Here is a 19888-nt window from a genome sequence, read left to right on the forward strand (position 1 = left end):
GGCTGTCCAAACTATGAGTTTTCTAGTTCTCCAAATCTCCTTTTGCTGTGTTAGCAGCCAATACCAATCAGGAAAGCTATAGTTTCCGTTGTTGTTATTATTTACCTTCAGGTGGTTTCCAATTTATGTTAATCCTATCACTGGATTTTCTTGGCAAGAGCCAATTTGACTTCCTCTAAGGTTGAGAGAATATGACTTGTCCATGGGTCATCCAACAAATATCCATGGCCAAGCGGGATTCAAACTGATTTGAAGAGTTGTAGACCAATGCACAAAACATTATGCCATGCTAGCTCTCATATATTCCCTCCAGTAGTTGATTTATATTTGTATTTTTTTGCATTTACTGTATATGGCACTTTATATTTTCTATATTCTGATAGGCCCGAATTGCAACAGAATAGGAGCCATGTCACAAGTTTACATACTGTAATAGTTTGCAAAGTCCCTTTCGTATTACGTTTTCTCCATGTCAAGAAACTGATTTCTTGTAAACCCTTCTCTCTTCAATGATGGCAAATAGGAACATATGTAGTGCAGATATAATGCCAGGGATAATCAGCACCATCATGAGCAGAAAAGTAAACAATAAAGCAAACATCAGCCAGGTTGGCTGATGAGAATTTTATGACATGTCTGTTTTAATACACTCCCAACAGGATATGAGTTCCATTTAACACTGTCAGCGCGACAGAGGGATGGATATGTGTGCAGTATATAATGCAAGATATCATTTCCTTTTCGAAATGTGTGGTTCTGGCTACACCCAGAGATGACACAGCAATGAAGAGCCTTGCAAAACTATAACTCCTAGGAATCTATCACACTAAAGTGGTGTCAAACTACTTTAATTCTGCAGTGTAGATGCACCCCTTATAAGATGTTGTCCTTATCTCCAAATATTTTATTTTAGATGTTATCTCTAGTTCCAATATTTTCCTTAGCTCTTCCCGATTGCTCTTTGACATATTTTTGTTAATATCATTGTTTTCTTTTTATTAATTTTGAACCCTGACATTCGACCAAATTCTTCAATTTTGCTAAGCCAATTTCTTATGTTTCATTTTGGATTTTCTATTATGCAGATCACATCGTCTGCGAAGGTTCTAAGCTTAAATTCTTATTTATCTATTTTGATCCCTTGCAGATTGTTATCTTTTCTAATGGCCCGAAGTAGGATTTCCAAAGCAAAACTAAAAATAAGGGACATCTTTGCCTCGTGCCCTTACTTATGGCAAATTCTTCTGTATCTTGGCTGTTTATCCGTATTTTTGCAGTTTGGCATTCATAGATGGCGTTAATACCATTTTGAAACTGTAAACCCGTATCTAATTCTTGAAATAATAATTTGAAAAAGTCCCAATTCAGATTGTCAAAGGCTTTCTCTGTGTCTAGCACTAGTAGGCCTACTTCTTTTTGGTGATTTAATTCATAATATTCTATTGTATCAACTAGTGTTCTTACATTGTCTTTAATACTTCGGTTAGGCAAAAAGCCCGTTTGTTCTTCCTCTACACAGTCGGTTAGGAATTCTTTAAATCTATTTGCCATTATTTTAGTGAAAATGTTATAGTCATTATTAAGTAATGATATGGGTCAATAGTTTCGAACCTCTTTTGGGTCTGTTCCATCTTTATATATCATGGTTATTGTCGCTTCTTTCCAAGAGTCGGGAATGATTTTATTTTGTAGTGCCTGCAGTGTAGATGCACCCCTTATAAGGCGTTGTCCAAAACAATTAATAGAAGGAAATACATACAGTGGTAGCAATAAGGAGGCTAGCAAAGTCTCCTTAAGATTTAAGGTTGCCAAAGTAGATAAAACAAGCTCCATATGGACCAACTCCCAGTATCTGTAGAAGGAAACTTCCAATGTTTACAATGTTCTCACTGCTTGCCATCCCAATCTGCTCGTTGAAGAAGAAGGCAAAAGGAAAAATACATTTGCATTTAAACAGAGCCTGGTTTTCCAGCAATAAATCTGGATGCACCTGGGAAATAAGCAATGCTACTCTCATTAAAACAAACATGTAAGTTGTAGTACCTGCACAGTGACATCTGTGTGCAATTTTCACCTCGATACAAAACAAGAAGACGTGCCTAGGGTGGTTTTCAGATTAAATGGTGACATTCATTAATGAATTATAGAACTTACTGAATGAATTATAGAACTCTAGATTTGGAAGGGATCCCAAAAGCCATATAGTCCAACCCTCTTGCAGTGCAGAAAATCACAGCTTTTCCACTGCTTCGAAATCTCTAGTCCAAACCAGATGAATAATTCTTACCATCAGAAAGTTCTTCCTAATGTTTAGCTGGAGTTTCTTGACTCATGATTTGAATCCATAACTCCATAACTCCTCTGTTCTCTACCTACTCTAACACCCAATGCCCATACATTATTTTAGGATTATCCCCATTATGCAAAGTGGGATCATCTCTCTAGGGTTTAAGATAGGAATTTTTTCCATCCCTAACTTGGGTCTTTTGGATGCAAACCACATATTTTACAGGTTTAGCATCCCTTCTCAGAATTGTTCCGTGTCTCTTTCAAATTTTGGGATTCTTCCATAAAGAGGTGAGACCGAAGACTGAACGCAACATACATTTATATTTCATATTCACCTTATACACACATGGCCAGAAAGTAATTTCATACACGAAGTTTGAATAACGTTGTGCATGAAGCAAGGTTTGTGTATGCTGAACCATCTAGAAAGCCAAGGAATCACTCCCTCAGCCATCCAGGGAGACAATTTTGGAGTATTTTGGAAAAAGGGAGCTCAACTTGTATCAATGTTGTTGTTGCTGTTGTATGCCTTCAAGGTAACTCCAATTTTTGGAGATCCTTGTACAAGAGTTTTCTTGACCAGATCTATTCAGAGGATAAACACAGCATATTATTTGAGAACCTAGTAATGATGGACCACTCTAACAACTACCATGTCAGACTACACAGGGAAGCCACTGAAATCCACAAGAAGCATGTGGACAATTTCAACAGACAGGAGGAAACCATGAAAATGAACAAAATATGGCTATCAGTATATAACAACTCTAAAATCAGGACAGTAAATAAAGAACAACTTTCAGAAAACAGAGAATCAATAAGGACCAGCTAACACCTCCCAACAAAAGATTCCCTTAGGCAGGAAGCAGCCAGGCTTTTAAGCTGCAAGGCTATTCTATGCTAATCAAGCTGGCCAAGTGCAACATTCTCACTTGACTCAAACAGACAAGAGTTATTTCTCCCACCCTGGACATTGTTCCAGATATATAAACCCCACTTGCATAGTTCCAACAAACCTCACAACTTCTGAGGATGCCTGCCATAGAGGTGGGAGTAACGTCAGGAGAAAATGCTTCTGAAACGTGGCCAGACAGCCCGGAAAACTCAGAGCAACCCCTATTCAGAGGAGGTTCACCATTGTCTTCCTATTTTGGCCATTTGCATTCATCCAAAGTCCAGGAGTAAAATCCCAGCAGATACTAAAGGCCCAAAGGACTGCATATAGAGTAATTAACTTTATATCATCATACGTTGTCAATGGGACTCTGTCTTTCAGTGAAATTTAATCATTCCTGTATGAGACATGGGGTTGCCATCTACACAGCAGAATTAAGGCAGTTTGACACCACTTTAACTGCCATGGCTCAATGCTACAGTATTCTGGGATTTGTAGTTCGGTGAGGCACCTGGAGGCGAAAGACCTGGTGAAACTACAACTCCCAGGATTCCAAAGCATTTAGCCGTGCCAAATAGGAGCCGCGGTGGTGCAATGGGTTAAACTCTTGTGATGGCTAGACTGCTGACCTGAAGGTTAGGTTGCCGACATGAAGGTTGCCAGTTCGAATCCACAAGATGGGGTGAGCTCCCGTCTGTCAGCTCTAGCTTGCAGGGACATCCCAGCAGGATGGCAACACATCCAGGCAACCTCTGGGCAACGTCTCTGTAGATGGACAATTGTCTCACACCAGAAGCGACTTGCAGTATGTTCTCAAGTCGCTTTTGACATTATTTTTAAAAAGCCATGCCAAATAAAGTAGTGTCAAACTGCATTAAATCAACAGTGTAGGTGTACCCATAGGTTGATGGTCTCGGGGTCTGCATAGAATTTATTGTGATACCAAAACACCCAAAAGTATGTCTAATGCACACCAAAGGACCTTTTAAATAGAAAGGAAGGTAATTTTTTGCATTCCAAAACAAGACCTCAGAACGCATCTTACAGCTTGCCTTTCAAAGAAAGCTCAAACTAATCGTTAATCTTTAATGATGCATCAAGCGAAGGAGGATGAAAGTCATCAGTGGTCAAGTGACCAAGGAATACAGCTTCAGAGAAGGCATTTTATTAGCTTTGGGAAAGTTATCTAAAGCAGCAGGAAAAAGAACAACTTGGGATTTTGCTCTTTTGACACCAGGAACAGTCTGAGACCATTTCAGCTTCGTCTGGAATTAATCTAGAACTTGAACTTGATTTCCTAGGCCTTTGGGGTTTTTTTTAACAAAGAAACGGTATCAAAACATAAAATTCCTGGGTCACAAGGGAAATTATTATTTTTTCTGTTGTTAATGGCCTGGATTTTATTATTCTTTGACTCCCACATGGCCCTCCAGACCATCCTAAATGACAATTGCAAAAACAACATCTTGACAATACGTAGACTTGTGACTCTAATATCAGGTTTTTCTTCTTCTATATGGTCTTTGTCTGATGAAGAAGGAAGTAGAGCTCCAAAAATGTGCAATCTATCTATCTATCTATATATATATATAAAAGAGTGATGGCATCACGGCAGTGGACAAAACAACAAAAGTAAACACCCCACAACCTCGAAAATTGACAGCACAACCCCTCATCCATTCCTCTAGGTTGATACAACAAAAAGAAAAGAAAAATAAAGTCCTAATTAGAGGGAGAGGAATAATTGTTTTTATCCAATTGCTGCCAGTTAGAAGGCTAAACTCCACTCATTTGGTCTCCTAGCAACCCACTCAGCCCAGGGGACCCTTTACCTTAACTACCACCAATTCCTCAATACTTTATTTCCCATACCACCATATTTCACCACAGCAACGCATGGTCGGGCACAGCTAGTGTACATATATAAATATATTTTCTTACATTTTGCTATCCCTTTTGGTAGATTTTGGATGTTAATTATATTTTGCTACACAGCCAATGCAGCTACGCTTGGAAATGTTATCAAGATCTTGTTCCACAAATCTGATAACTTATTTAGGTGATAATTAGCAGTATCCCATTGCTTGCTTCTTTGCATTATTTAATAAAAGTAGTACTGGAGCCAGACTGTAAAAGACTCCGTTTATAGTCTCAACAGTGTTGCAATAACATTGGATTTACAGGAACCCACATGCTCCTTTACACAAGTGAAAAGTGCACACATCCATAAGAGAAATAACAAATTCAGGGAAGAAGTAAACAAATCCTTCCCAATTTGGCAGGGAAACCACAGTGCACAGTAGTAATGTCATTGCTATATATGTTGTCGAAGACTTTCATGGTGGGAATCACTGAGTTGCTATGAGTTTTCCAGGCTGTGTGGCCATGTGTTCCAGAAGCATTCTCTCCTGACATTTCGCTCACATCTATGGCAGGCATCCTCAAAGGTTGTGAGTTCTGTTGGAAACTAGGAAAGTGGGGTTTATATATCTGTGGAATGATATTCAGGGTGGGAGAAAGAACTTTTGTGTGAATGTTGCAATTCGTCACCTTGATTAGCATTGAATAGCCTTGCATCTGGCTCCTTCCTGCCCGGGGGAATCCTTTGTTGGGAAATGTTAGCTGGCCCTGATTGTTTCCTATCTGGAATCCCCGTTTTCTGAGTGTTGTTCTTTATTTACTGTTCTGATTTTAGACTTTTTTTTTTAATACTGAGAGCCAGATTTTGTTCGTTTTCATGGTTTCCTCCTTTCTATTGCAATTATCCACATGCCTGAGGATTTCAATGGCTTCTCTGTGTGGTCTGACATGGTAGTTGTTAGAGTGGTCAAGCCTAATCAAAATGATCACTTCCAACATTCACACTTGCCTCAAACAGAAAAGAGTTCCTTCTCCCTCCCTGGATATTATTCCACAGATATATATACAGTCCACTAGCCTAGTTTCCAACAGATCTCACAACCTCTGAGGATGTCTGCCATAGACGTGGGTGAAACGTCAGGAGAGAATGCTTCTGGAACATAGCCATACAGCCCGGAAAACTCACAGTAATTCATTGCTGTAAATCTGGTTTTCAAATCTGGATCAATGTTCAATCTGTTCTGGACTTCAAATAATCTAAAGTCTGCTCCAGTGTTATTCAAACTGGTAATCAATGGACCAGTGCTGGTTTGCAAGCCATTGGCTGCCAGTCTGTGCAGGGTTTCCAGCAAAGAAAGAGACAGTTGTATTTAATGGGCACAAATATTAGTGGTGGTCCTTTCCATACTGGAGGGAAAGCTCTGCCAGTTGGAGTGTTTACAAAACATTGCTCTTATCAGTTTCAATTCAATTTAAAACAGCTTGCTCCTCCTTCTATTGCAAATTTAATATAAACAGTATTTTTACAGATGCATTTTTTTAGTAGGTAAAGTAAAGGTTTTCCCCTGACAATAAGTCCAGTCGTGTCCGACTCTGGGGGTTGATGCTCATCTCCATTTCTAAGCCGAAGAGCCGGCGTTGTCCGTAGACACCTCCAAGGTCATGTGGCCACTGGCATGACTGCATGGAGCGCTGTTACCTTCCTGCCGAAGCAGTACCTATTTATCTACTCATGTTTTCAAACTGCTAGGTTGGCAGAAGCTGGGGCTAATAGCAGGCACTCACTCCTGCGACCTTTTGATCTGCAAGTTCAGCAGCTCAATGCTTTAACATACTGTGCTACCAAGGGCTCCCATTTTTTTTAGTACAGTCACTAAAAAATAAGAGAACCATCTGCAAGAGCTGCTGCATTTGTGTCTGATTTACCAAAACAAAGCCAATGAGTTTATTAATTTGGGATGGGGAACAAAACTACACCAACCTCACCTGAAATAATATACATAGACTCAGAGCTGGAAGAGACCCCAAAAGGCCATCGAGTCCAACCCTTGCCAGGAAGACACACACAATTAAAGCATTCCAGACAGATGGCCATCCAGTCTCAGCTTAAAAACACCTGAAGAAGGAGACCTCACCAAACTCCCACGCAGTTGCATATTTCACTGCCAAACAGCTCTTATCATCAGGAAGGTCTTCCTAAAGTAGATGGAATCTCTTTTCCTTCTTTGGACACAATCACATGCACCAGTTCATGTCCAACTTGGACTTGTATATTTCTGTTGTATCCGAATCTTGCATCATATTTTTCATTTTACATGAGTTGTATGTAGGAAGCTATTGCACACAATGGGAAAGCTGTGAGCCGTTGATATTAATGTAAGTATATCTTATACTCTTGCTTAAGAAAATGGATGATTATTTGCAATTCTTTGATGCAGTCCAAAATTTGACTTGCATGGAAGCTCTAAATATTTAACATAGCTATTAAGTTCTTAATTCAACTTCCTTTTGGTGTGGAACTATTATTGAGAATTCCCCAATTTTAAGCAACATTTCACACCGACCCTAAGAAAAACAGCAACACAAAAAGTTAGAAGCAATGGTTGTTTGAAAATTAACCCGGCGGTTTGGTTAAATCAGCTACTCATCTACCTTACATGCTACACATTAATGCTTCATTGCACCAAAATATCAAGTCTCAGTTTAACAAAGTTGTTGTGGACAAAATAGGTGTCAGCAAAGACGAAAGAAAGGAGATAGAGACCTGGAACTGAATGCCGATGCAATTGAGAGTAAAAAGTATTCTTAATGATCCCCAGTCATGTTCGCCAGATAGAATCCATCCTTGAACCAAAAAAGAAATATGAAGAACTCAGTATTGTTGCAGCATTCCTTTTCCAAAATTCCAAAACCTGAAATTATCCACATGAGTGGCACCTAAATTGTAGCATTAACGCAGTTTGACACCGTTTTAACTGCCATAGCTCAATTCTACGGAATCATGGGATATACAGTTTTACAGGGTCTTAAGCTTCTTTGCCAAAGAATGATGGTGTTCCACCAAACCACAACTCCAATATTTCCATAGCAACGAACCACAGCAATTAAGGTGCTGTCTAACTGTGTTAATTCTACAGTGTGGTTGCGTCCAGGGACATTTCTTGTGTGGACATAGCGTATCTTCGGCGCTCCACTTCAGGGCCTGGCCTGCACGTTTTGGGCCTGCTTGCCAGACGCACTCTCCTTGGAAAATGACTGCAGGCCCTGAAGCAGAGCGCCGAACACCAAGTGCATCTTACTCGGCACTCCACTTCAGGCCCCGAAAATGTGCTCGGTGGTTGGCGCTCTGCTTCAGGACCTGCTGGCAGGCCTGCTCGCCAGACGCAGTCTTTTTCAGGCCCAAAACGTACACGTGCCAGACTCTGAAGTGGAGCGCCGAGCGCCAAAGATGCGCTGTGTCCACACACGCCAATGGAGTTACATTAAGGTTCTTTTCCTTTGCTTTACACAATTCAGGGAGGAGAAGTGCCCGTGCCTCCCAGGGCCTGCAGCCCTGGCAGGCACAAAAATATTCATTTTTGTACCTTTTCCAAAATGCCCATTTGTATAGGCACCCATTTTCGGTAGTGGTGCCCAAAAACTAAAATGGGGCCCTACGAATGGAACATACAGACACGTATAGCAATTCCAAACAAATGCACAACTCTAATCATTACCTATCTTTTCTAACAATTTATTGTGCAATAGCAGCAATAACTGACATAGTGGTAGTGACCAAGCTAAGGTGAAGGGCAGAAGGTGATTTCACCTGGATTGCAGGTGAAAACTGAGGGAACTATGGTGTCCACCACTGGTTCATCTAATCCAAGCCATGCCAAAGAAACCATGGAACAGGAGCAAAGAGAAGAAGCTATATCATTGGACTATATATGAACACAACTATTTCTGATGACTAAATGAAAGCTCAATTAGTGCAAAATCCACAGACTCCATTGCCATGATATGTATTTCCTACGGATAAGAAGAGGCAGCTAAGTGTTCAACCCAAATGGTTCAGCAGATTTCCGTCATTTCATGTACAAGATGCATTCTGTAAGTATGGTGTGGTGTTTGGAGGTGAAGCTGGGGGCAAAGATGGTCATCACAAGCTTGGGTCGCATCAGTTGCTAAACCATCTGTGTGATGGAAAAATGCAACAAAAGACTTCAATAGACACCAAAAAACAGTACCATCAGAACAACTTGTGCTTGGATGAAATCTTCTTGCTAATTCACAGTGGAAAACATCTTGATGACAAAGAAAATATAGTAGAGTCTCACTTATCCAACATTCTGGATTATCCAACACATTTTTGTAGTCAATGTTTTCAATATATCATGATATTTTGGTGCTAAATTCGTAAATACAGTAATTACTACATAGCATTACTGCGTATTTAACTACTTTTTATGTCAAATTTCTTGCATAACATAATGTTTTGGTGCTTAATTTGTAAAATCATAACCTAATTTGGTGTCTAATAGGCTTTTCCTTAATCCCTCCTTATTATTCAACATATTCGCTTATCCAAGCTTCTGCCAGCCTGTTTATATTGGATAAGTGAGACTCTACTGTATGAAGAAAACAGGTAGAAACTTCTGCCAATTGTGGAAACTATTATCCTTTGTGGACGACAAGAAGTACAGTAGAGTCTTGCTTATCCAACGTAAACAGGCTGGCAGAATGTTGGATAAGCGAATATGTTGGATAATAAGGAGAGATTAAGCCTATTAAATATCATCCAGCAATGTGATGCGGCTGCTAAAAAAGCCAATGGGATTCTGGCCTGCATCAATAGGGGAATAGCGTCTAGATCCAGGGAAGTTATGCTCCCCATGCTCTATTCTGCCTTGGTCAGACCACACCTGGAATACTGTGTCCAATTTTGGGCACCACAGTTGAAGGGAGATGTTGACAAGCTGGAAAGCGTCCAGAGGAGGGCGACTAAAATGATTAAGGGTCTGGAGAACAAGCCCTATGAGGAGCGGCTTAAAGAGCTGGGCATGTTTAGCCTGCAGAAGAGAAGGCTGAGAGGAGACATGATAGCCATGTACAAATACGTGAAGGGAAGTCATAGGGAGGAGGGAGGGAGCTTGTTTTCTGCTGCCCTGCAGACTAGGACACGGAACAATGGCTTCAAACTACAGGAAAGGAGATTCCACTTGAACATCAGGAAGAACTTCCTCACTGTGAGGGCTGTTCGACAGTGGAACTCTCTCCCCGGGGCCATGGTGGAGGCTCCTTCTTTGGAGGCTTTTAAGCAGAGGCTGGATGGCCATCTGTCGGGGGTGCTTTGAATGAGATTTCTTGCTTCTTAGCAGGGGGTTGGACTGGATGGCCCATGTGGTCTCTTCCAACTCTACTATTCTATGATTCTAAAAAAAAAAAAAATTAGGTTATGATTTTACAAATTAAGCACCAAAACATCATGTTATACAACAAATTTGACAGAAGAAGTAGTTCAATACACAGTAATGCTATGTAGTAATTACTGTATTTACGAATTTAGCACCAAAATGTCATGATGTATTGAAAACATTGACTGCAAAAATGTGTTGGATAATCCAGAACGTTGGATAAGTGAGTGTTGGGTAAGTGAGACTCTACTGTAGCTTAAAGAGGGAGCAAGTTTCAGGACTGATTATTTATTTATTTATTTACAATATTTATATTCCGCCCTTCTCACCGCGAAAGGGACTCAGGGCGGATCACAAAATACACATACAAGGCAAACATTCAATGCCATATAACATAGAACAGAGACAGACACAGAGGCAATTTAAACTTCTCCAGCTTCCAGTTTCCTGAGGGTATGCTTGATTCTGGCCACAGGGGGAGCAGCTCCTTCATCATCCACTGCGACAGCACTTCCTAATTCCAACAGCGGCTGGATGATTTTTATGGTGTTGTAAATTAGCCTCCCCACATATAAGTGGTACCTAAATTTCCTACTTGATAGATGCAACTATCTTTCGGGTTGCATAGGTCAGCAACGAGCAGGGGCTATATTTTATTTTTAATTGTCGGGTGCTCACCCCGACATGGGCTGGCCTCGAACTCATGACTTCTTGGTCAGAGTGATTTATTGCAGCTGGCTGCTAACCAGCCTGCGCCACAGCCCAGCCCCATTACCTGTGAAGAACCTTTGCAGAATGATGGCAATTTCTTGTTGAGATCTCATTCCACTGTCCTGAAAAGTCATTTTTTTGGGGGAAAGCTTCAATCCCTCCCTAATTTTTTATTTCTGGCTACAGACCTGCTTCTGAGGACTAGATTCCTGTTGTCTCAGCCCTATTCTTAACTAGATGTTGTTTGCAAGCCAGATGTCTGTAACTCCTATATTCCAAAACTTACAAATACAGTAGAGTCTCACTTATCCAACATTCGCTTATCCAACATTCTGGATTATCCAACGCATTTTTGTAGTCAATGTTTTCAATATATCATATTTTGGTGCTAAATTCGTAAATACAGTAATTACTACATAGCATTACTGTGTACTAAAACTATTTTCTGTCAAATTTGTTGCATAACATAATGTTTTGGTGCTTAATTTTTAAAATCATAACCTAATTTGGTGTTTAATAGGCTTTTCCTTAATCCCTCCTTATTATCCAAGATATTCGCTTATCCAAGCTTCTGCCGGCCCGTTTAGCTTGGATAAGTGAGACTCTACTGTATTTTATTTTTAATTGTCAGGTGCTCACCCTGACACGGAATGGCCTCGAACTCATGACCTCTTGGTCAGAGTGATTTATTGCAGCTGGCTGCTAACCAGCCTGCGCCACAGCCCGGCCCCATTACCTGTGAAGAACCTTTGCAGAATGATGGCAATTTCTTGTTGAGATCTCATTCCACTGTCCTGAAAAGTCATTTTTGGGGGGGAAAGCTTCAATCCCTCCCTAATGTTTTATTTCTGGCTACGGGCCTGCTCCTGAGGACTAGATTCCTCTTGTCTCAGCCCCATTCTTAACTAGACGTTGTTTGCAAGCCAGACGTCTGTAACTCCTATATTCCAAAACTTACAAATATCAGAAATCTCAAATTCTTCTATCCCCAAGCCTTTTGGATGAAGGATACTCTGCCTGCATCAATGCCTTGAATGCAAAAGGACGGAGGCGGCAGGACGGCGCACGCTGCCTTTTAAAGAAGCCCTGCAAGCGGAGCTACTGAGCTGGCTTTGCGTGTCGCCTAGCACGTTGCAAGCGCCAGCGAGAACATGCACGATCGGGAACGACAGATGAAGGGGGGAAAGGGAAGGAATGAGAAAAGGAGAGAGAGAGAGGGAGAAGCCAATCAGAGCCATATGCAACCAGAATCTAGTGCCAAAAAGTTCTTTCAACACACACACATACAGACACACACAGAGCACGGCAGAAGGCTTGGCACTTCCTTTGGTATTTGCAACAAGGAGTGGAAGGGGAGCGGCATTTTGGGGCTGGCTAACCAATTGTGGCTTGCTTGGCACACTAACCACACACACACACACAAAAAAACCACATCATGTGCTTCCGCCGAAGCATTAAGAAAACCTTACTGACAGTAAGAGCTGTACAAGGGTGGAACATATGTACTTCTTAGGAGTATGGTGGAGGTTTTTCAACAGAGGCTGGATGGCCATCTGTCAGGAGTGCTTTGACTGTGTCTTCCTGCGTGGAAGACTTGGGTTGGACTGGATGGCCTTTGGGGGGCTCTTTTGCAACACTATGACAAGAAAAGCAGCAGCTATCTTTATAAAGTCTACATAGAATCACAAACTTCAATGAGACCCCCAAGGGCCATCCAGTCCAACCCTCCACCAGGCAGGAACACACAATCAAAGCACTCCTGACAGATAGACATCCAGATAAACCTCTGAAGATATGTTGATGTCTTTGACGGCCGGAATCACTGGGTTGCTGTGAGTTTTCCGGGCTGTATGGCCATGTTCCAGAAGCATTCTCTCCTGACATTACACCCACATCTATGGCAAGCATCCTCAGAGGTTGTGAGGTCCAGAACAGGCATGGGAAAACTTTAATACCACTCTACACTGCACATCAAAAAGTGTGTTTATATAGGTTGCTGTTTCTGGGCTGTCTGGCCATGTTCCAGAAGCATTCTCTCCTGATGTTTCACCCACTGCTTCCATCCTGGGAGAATCCTTTGTTGGGAGGTGTTAGTTGGTCCTTCTTGTTTCCTGTCTGAAATTCCCATTTTTAAGTGTTGTTCTTTATTTACTATCCTGATTTTACAACTCTGAGGATGCCTTTCATAGATATGGGTGAAACATCAGGAGAGAATGCTTCTGGAACACGGCCATACAGCCCGAAAAACTCACAGCAACCCATCTGAAGGTGTTTCAATCCCTTTGTTGTTATATGTTTTTAACCTAATCAAAACCAAGATCTCCAGAGCCATTGAGTCCAACCCATAAACCACTAATATGCTCATCTCAGTGCTAGATTTCACACAATCCTGGTGCTTTACTCATGCTACAATCAATGGCAATTTGGAGGCAGGGTGGAGGTGGAGAGCCAAAAAAATGCAGCTTTTCCCTCCTGTCTAGACACTTTGGAGACACTCAAATAATTTCGCCTGGCTTTCCCATAAGCCAAGGAAATGGCACCAATTGGCTTTATAAATTCCATGACACTTTTGACCAAGGTCAGCTCAGAAATGCAATGGGCTGGGCAATGTGGATACTTTTTGGGATCCTTCACCACTGAGACGAGAGGTGCGTCTACACTGGAGCATTAATGCAGTTTGAAAACACTGTGAATCAATGCTATGGAGTTATTAGAGTTGTTGTTTTGCTTTCGCCTTCTCTCCCTAAGATTTAATGCAGTTTGACAACACCGTGAAATGATCACTTGCAGCTTTGCAAATCATTTCGCCTTCTTTACCTAAGACTGCAAATCCCAGGATTCACCTGCATTCAGTGAAATAAAATTGCATTTATTCTACATTTATGCTGGTTGGAGTCAATGGGACTTATGGGTCAAGAAGATATATATTTAAGCTGCTTAAAAACCACCCATTTGGGTCAAACACCAAAAGCCATGTAACCATTATATTTATTCTGTTGTTGAAGGCTTTCATGGCCGGAATCACTGGGTTGCTGTGAGTTTTCCGGGCTATATGGCCATGTTCCAGAAGCATTCTCTCCTGACGTTTCGCCCACATCTATGGCAGGCATCCTCAGAGGTTGTGAGGTCTGCTGGGGTTTATATATCTGTGGAAAGTCCAGGGTGGGAGAAAGAACTGTTGTCTGTTTGCGGCAAATATGAATGCTGTCATTGGTCACCTTGATTAACACGGAATAGCCTTGCAGCTTCAAAGCCTGGCTGCTTCTTGCCTGGGGAGATCCTTTATTGGGAGGTGTTAGCTGTCCTTGAGTGTTTCCTGCTCAAATTCCCCTGTTTTCAGAGTGTTGTTCTTGATCACTTCGATTAGCATTTAATGGCCTTGCAGATTCAAAGCCTGGCTTCTTCTTGCCTGGGGAACTCTTTGTTGGGAGGTGCTAGCTGGCCCTGATTGTTTCTCCCACCCTGGACATTCAACTGATATATAAACCCCACTTGTCTAGTTTCCAACAGATATCACAACCTCTGAGGATGCCTGCCATAGATGTAGGAAAAATGTCAGGAGAGAATGGTCCTGGAACATGGCCATACAGCTTGGAAAACTCACAGCAATCCAATTATATTAGTATTGGTGTTCTATATTTTTAATATACTGTATATACTCGAGTATAAGTCTAGTTTTTCAGCCCTTTTTTAGGACTAAAAAAAACCCCTCCTCGGCTTATACTTGGGTAAGGGTCCTGGTGGGCTTATATTCAGGTTGGCTTATACTTAAGTATATATGGTATATTTATTATTTTTCTCTATTATTATTGGTATTGTTACATTTATTATTTTACTCTATTAATTATTATTATTACATTTATTATTTTACTCAATTTATTATTACATTTATTATTTTACTGCATTTATTATTACATTTACTATTTCACTCTATTATTATTAAAAGGATACATAAGCACATTTACATTGAAGAAGATGAAAATAATGATTTAATCAGAGTTGAACAGTCATATCTTAAATTACAGTTTGATGTAAAGATTCAAAAACATTTAAACTACTGATGCCTCAATTAATGTAATTTTATTGGTATTTCAGCTTATACTGGAGTCAATGTTTTCCCAGTTTTTTTGTGGTAAAATTAGGTGCCTCGGCTTATATTCGGGTTGGCTTATACTCAAGTATATACGGTATGTATTTAATCTGTGTATTCAAGACCCTACTTTGAGCAATTAGTAGCATTTATTAGGAAGTATTAGGAAGAATCTCCTGATGGTAAGAGGCATGTAATGCTTGGAAGTCTCCTTCTCTGGAAGTTTTAATCAGAGGCTGGATGGACATCTGCCAGGAAGGATTTGATTGCACTGTTCTGCATGACAAAAAGGGATAGGACTAGATGGCCTTTGTGGACTCTTCCAAAACAACGATGATGATGGTATCAGCTGTAGACTTCACATATTGTGAGCTTGGCAATGAAACAGCGACACCCGAATTAGAAACTGGAACAATCCCGGCAGGAGCTCGCCTTTCCCCTACAAGGTGGGCACAGTTTTCCTGGAGACGCCCATTAAAAACATGCCCGCCGTTTAAATTCACATTTGTTTCCAAACATATATATACACACACACCTCCTCCCAGTTCCGCTGAACAACACCCCACATGTCGCCACACTGACGGTGCAATCTCCAAAGCAACAACACCGGGTTCCTATAAGGGGAAAGCAAATGATATTTCGCACCCAGACCCACAATTTGTCATCCCACATCCAAAGACTTCCCATAGAAGAGATAATGATATTGTGAAAAAATTCTTTATATACTTTGCATGCGATGGGGTATCCTTTAGTGACTTTCCATATAAGAAGTGCAATTTTGTGCACCCCCAAAAAACCCCAAAGTGGTTCCCAATACTCATGCCAATTTAGGGAAAGGATTAGAGGAAAAAGTCCCAAACATTCCCCCAAAAGTGCCACCAGTAACTCCATTACCTCCCAGTCCCAAAGATTAAGGAAAACGACTCCGAATCTAACACACACACACAGTCTAGAAAATCTATTTTGCTGTGCCGAGGAATTCAGCCCAGTTTCTGCTGATTGCAAAGATTTATCCAGAGATTTGCCAATGAGGTTGAGAGAGTGTGACTTGCTCAACATCACCCAATGGATTTCCATACCCAATCCAGGATTTGAACTCTGGTCTGACACTGTTGTTCTATATGAGAAGCCTATCCTAAGGAGATCTGGTTTCTCAGTGCCTTGAGAGAGTGTGACTCCTCCAAGGTCAGCTCAAGCATAGATTCGAACCCGGGTTTTTCAAATTCTACATTCAAAGGCTCTGAACATATAAAAAGTAAAGAACACCACTCATAAAACAGAGGAATTCCAGACATGTATCAACCAGGGTCAGTTAACACCTCCCAACAAAGGAGTCCCCCTGGCAGGAATCAGCCAGGCTTTGAAACTGCAAGGGCATTCAATGCTAATCAAGTTGTCCAATTGCAACGTTTACATCTGTCTCAAATAGACAAAAGTTCTTTCTCCCATCATGAACATTATTCCAGATATATAAATACCACCTTAGTTTCCAACAGACCTCACAACCTCTGAGGATGCCTGCCATAGAAGTAGGCAAAAAGTCAGGAGAGAATGCTTCTGGAACAGCCCAGAAAACTCACAGCAACCCTATGAGAAAGCGATTCTAGGTTGCTCTTGGATTTGTCCTCTGAGGTTGAGAGAGTATGATTTGCCCCAATGCCAACCAATGTGTTTCTACTTTCTATGACTGATGAGGGATTCGAACCCAAGCCTCCCAGAGCCCAATGCTCAAACCACGCTGTTCTTTCCTCAATTGCAAATGCTTTTACCCTCAAAAGCAGCAGGATAGCACTACAGCGCTAACTCAGTCATTATTATTATGCCCATTTAAACTTGGCAGTAAAGATATGGTTGGCATTGAACCTTTTCACAACTCACACACACACACAGAATTATAGTATTTTATTAGAAACTTTCTAGAAAGAAGACAAATAAAAAGAGAATAAAAAAGCGTAATAATACAGGGTTGCTGTGAGTTTTCCAGGCTGTATGGCCATGTTCTAGAAGCATTCTCTCCTGACGTTTTGCCCACATCTATGGCAGGCATCCTCAGAGGTTGTGAGGTGTGTTGGAAACTAGGCAAGTGTGGATTTCAACAGAAAATGAACAAAATCCGGCTGCCATTATTAAAAAAAACACCAGAATCAAGACAGTAAATAAAGAACAACACTCAGGAGACAGGGGAATTCCAGACAGCAAAGAACTAAGTGCCAAACAAAGGATGTCCCCAGGCACAACAGCCAGGCTTTGAAGCTGCAAGGCTATTCCATGCTAATCAAAGTGGCCAATTGCAACATTCACACTTGCCTCAAACAGACAAGAGTTTATCTCCCACCCTGAACATTCCACAGATATATAAACCCCACTTGCCTAGTTGCCAGCAGATCTCACAACCTCTGCCATACAAGAGGGTGAAATGTCAGAAGAGAATGCTTCTGGAACATGGCCATACAGACCAGAAAGTGTGATCCAATACAACAGCAAGCATAGTGAACTTGTTTGCGGAGTACTAATCTAGTTGTGTATCACATAATAATAACAATAGAAAAATCAGCAGAAAAAAAAGAAAATATTACACTGCCTCCTGGCTTTTCAAACTATGATTCTAGGATGCCTTCAAATAAAAATAATATACAGAAAATAACAATAATAGAAAAATCAGCAGGAAAAAATATACAGAAAATATTACATTGCCTCTTGGCTTTTTAAACTATGGTTTTGCAATGCCTTCAAAGAAGCATACAGAAAATAATAACAATAACAATAATAGAAAAATCAGAGGAAAATATAAAGAAAATATTGCCTTCTGACTTTCTAATATACAGAAAATAATAATAGAAAAATCAGCAGGAAAAAATACAGAAAATATTACATTGCCTTCTGGCTTTTTAAACTATAGTTTTGCAATGCCTTCAAAGAAGTATACAAATAATAATAATAATAATAATAATAGAAAAATCAGAGGAAAATATAATGAAAATATGCCTTCTGTCTTTCTAGTATACAGATGATGGTGGTAATAGTAGTACAGTAGAGTCTCACTTATCCAACACTCGCTTATCCAACGTTCTGGATTATCCAACGCATTTTTGTAGTCAATGTTTTCAATATATCGTGATATTTTGGTGCTAAATTCATAAATACAGTAATTACTACATAGCATTCCTGCGTATTGAACTACTTTTTCTGCCAAATTTGTTGTCTAACTTGATGTTTTGGTGCTTCATTTGTAAAATCATAACTTAATTTCATGTTTAATAGGCTTTTCCTTAATGCCTCCTTATTATCCAACATATTCGCTTATCCAACATTCTGCCGGCCCGTTTATGTTGGATAAGTGAGACTCTACTGTAATAATAATAGAAAAATCAGCAGGAAAAAACCAGAAAATATTACATTGCCTCCTGGGATTTTTAAACTATGATTTTGCAATGGCTTCAAAGAAGTATACAGAAAATAATAATAATAATAATAATAATAATAATAGAAAACTCAGAGGAAAATATAATGAAAATATGCCTTGTGTCTTTCTAGTATACAGAAAACAACAATAGTAATAATAATAGAAAAATCAGAGAAAGATATATAGAAAATATTACATTGCCTTCTGACTTTCTTAACTAAGGTTAAACATATATACAATGCCTTTATTTCTCATGCATTTTCTTCTGCTTTGCAAAAGCTAGTCATGATCAAAACCTAGCATTATGATTATTATTAGGAGAGGGGGGAAAAGACACTCCAAGCATCTTCCCAAACCTTCCAAGGCTCGCTCTCTTTGTTGCATGACCAATTCAAATACAATGCAATGCATGCACTGCACAGTATGGAAACAAAATGCCAGATAGTGAAATTAATTGATCATTGCACGCTTGCAATTCAAGAGTGGGAAGAGTGCTTGCAATAAGAGACAATGGCATGCCTTGGAGGACTCTTTGCTCACCCAGGGGAGATGCGGCAATGCCTCTGGTCCGGGCGGAGGAATCGCGGGGGAAATAACGCCAACTAACTCGCGCGAGCCGCTGCGCCTCACTGCCGGCCCCGGACACCAGGCGCGCGCACACATAGGCAGGCGCGGGAAAAAGGCCCGGATGGAAGAAGGAAGGCCCCGCCCCTTTCTCGTCCATGCCTCTTTCTCGCCCCTCCCGCCCACAAAAGGGGGCGGAGCCTTCCTCGCTCCCGACTGCGCAGGCGCGGACGATGCAATGCAGGAGCATACCTAGGAAGAACAAAAAAGATTCTAGGGTTGTTGTATGTCTTTCGGGCTGTGTGGCCATGTTCCAGAAGCATTCTCTCCTGACGTTTCGCCCACATCTATGGCAGGCATCCTCAGAGGTTGTGAGGTATGGAGAAAACTAAGCAAAGAGGTTAATATATATCTGTGGAAAGTCTAGGGTGAGAGAGGTCAGTGTGAATGTTGTGTAGTTAATCACTTTAATTAGCATTGAAAAGCTTATCTGCTGTCTTCTTCCTGCCTCTGGGGCATCCTTTGTTTAGAGTCGTTAACTGCCCTTGGTTGATTCATGTCTAGAAATCCTCTGTTTTCAGAGTATTGCTTTTTATTTACTGTTCTGATTTTTGAGTTTTTTAATACTGGTAGCCAGATTTTGTTCATTTTCATGGTTTCTTCCTTTCTGTTGAAGTTGT

General features: G+C 40.7%; 1 protein-coding gene across 1 annotated transcript in view; it reads right to left on the reverse strand.

Annotated features, from left to right (window-relative positions):
• rnf24 (ring finger protein 24) overlaps positions 1 to 19331 on the reverse strand; it is an 83277-nt gene extending 63946 nt beyond the window's left edge. Inside the window, exon 1 of the mRNA XM_062980885.1 lies at positions 19185 to 19331. The gene's annotated coding sequence lies outside the window, so the exon portion shown is untranslated. The remainder of the gene's footprint in view (positions 1 to 19184) is intronic.
• Positions 19332 to 19888: the final 557 nt, after the last annotated feature.

Source organism: Anolis carolinensis, chromosome 5, assembly GCF_035594765.1.
Source record: "Anolis carolinensis isolate JA03-04 chromosome 5, rAnoCar3.1.pri, whole genome shotgun sequence".
Taxonomy (NCBI): domain Eukaryota; kingdom Metazoa; phylum Chordata; class Lepidosauria; order Squamata; family Dactyloidae; genus Anolis; species Anolis carolinensis.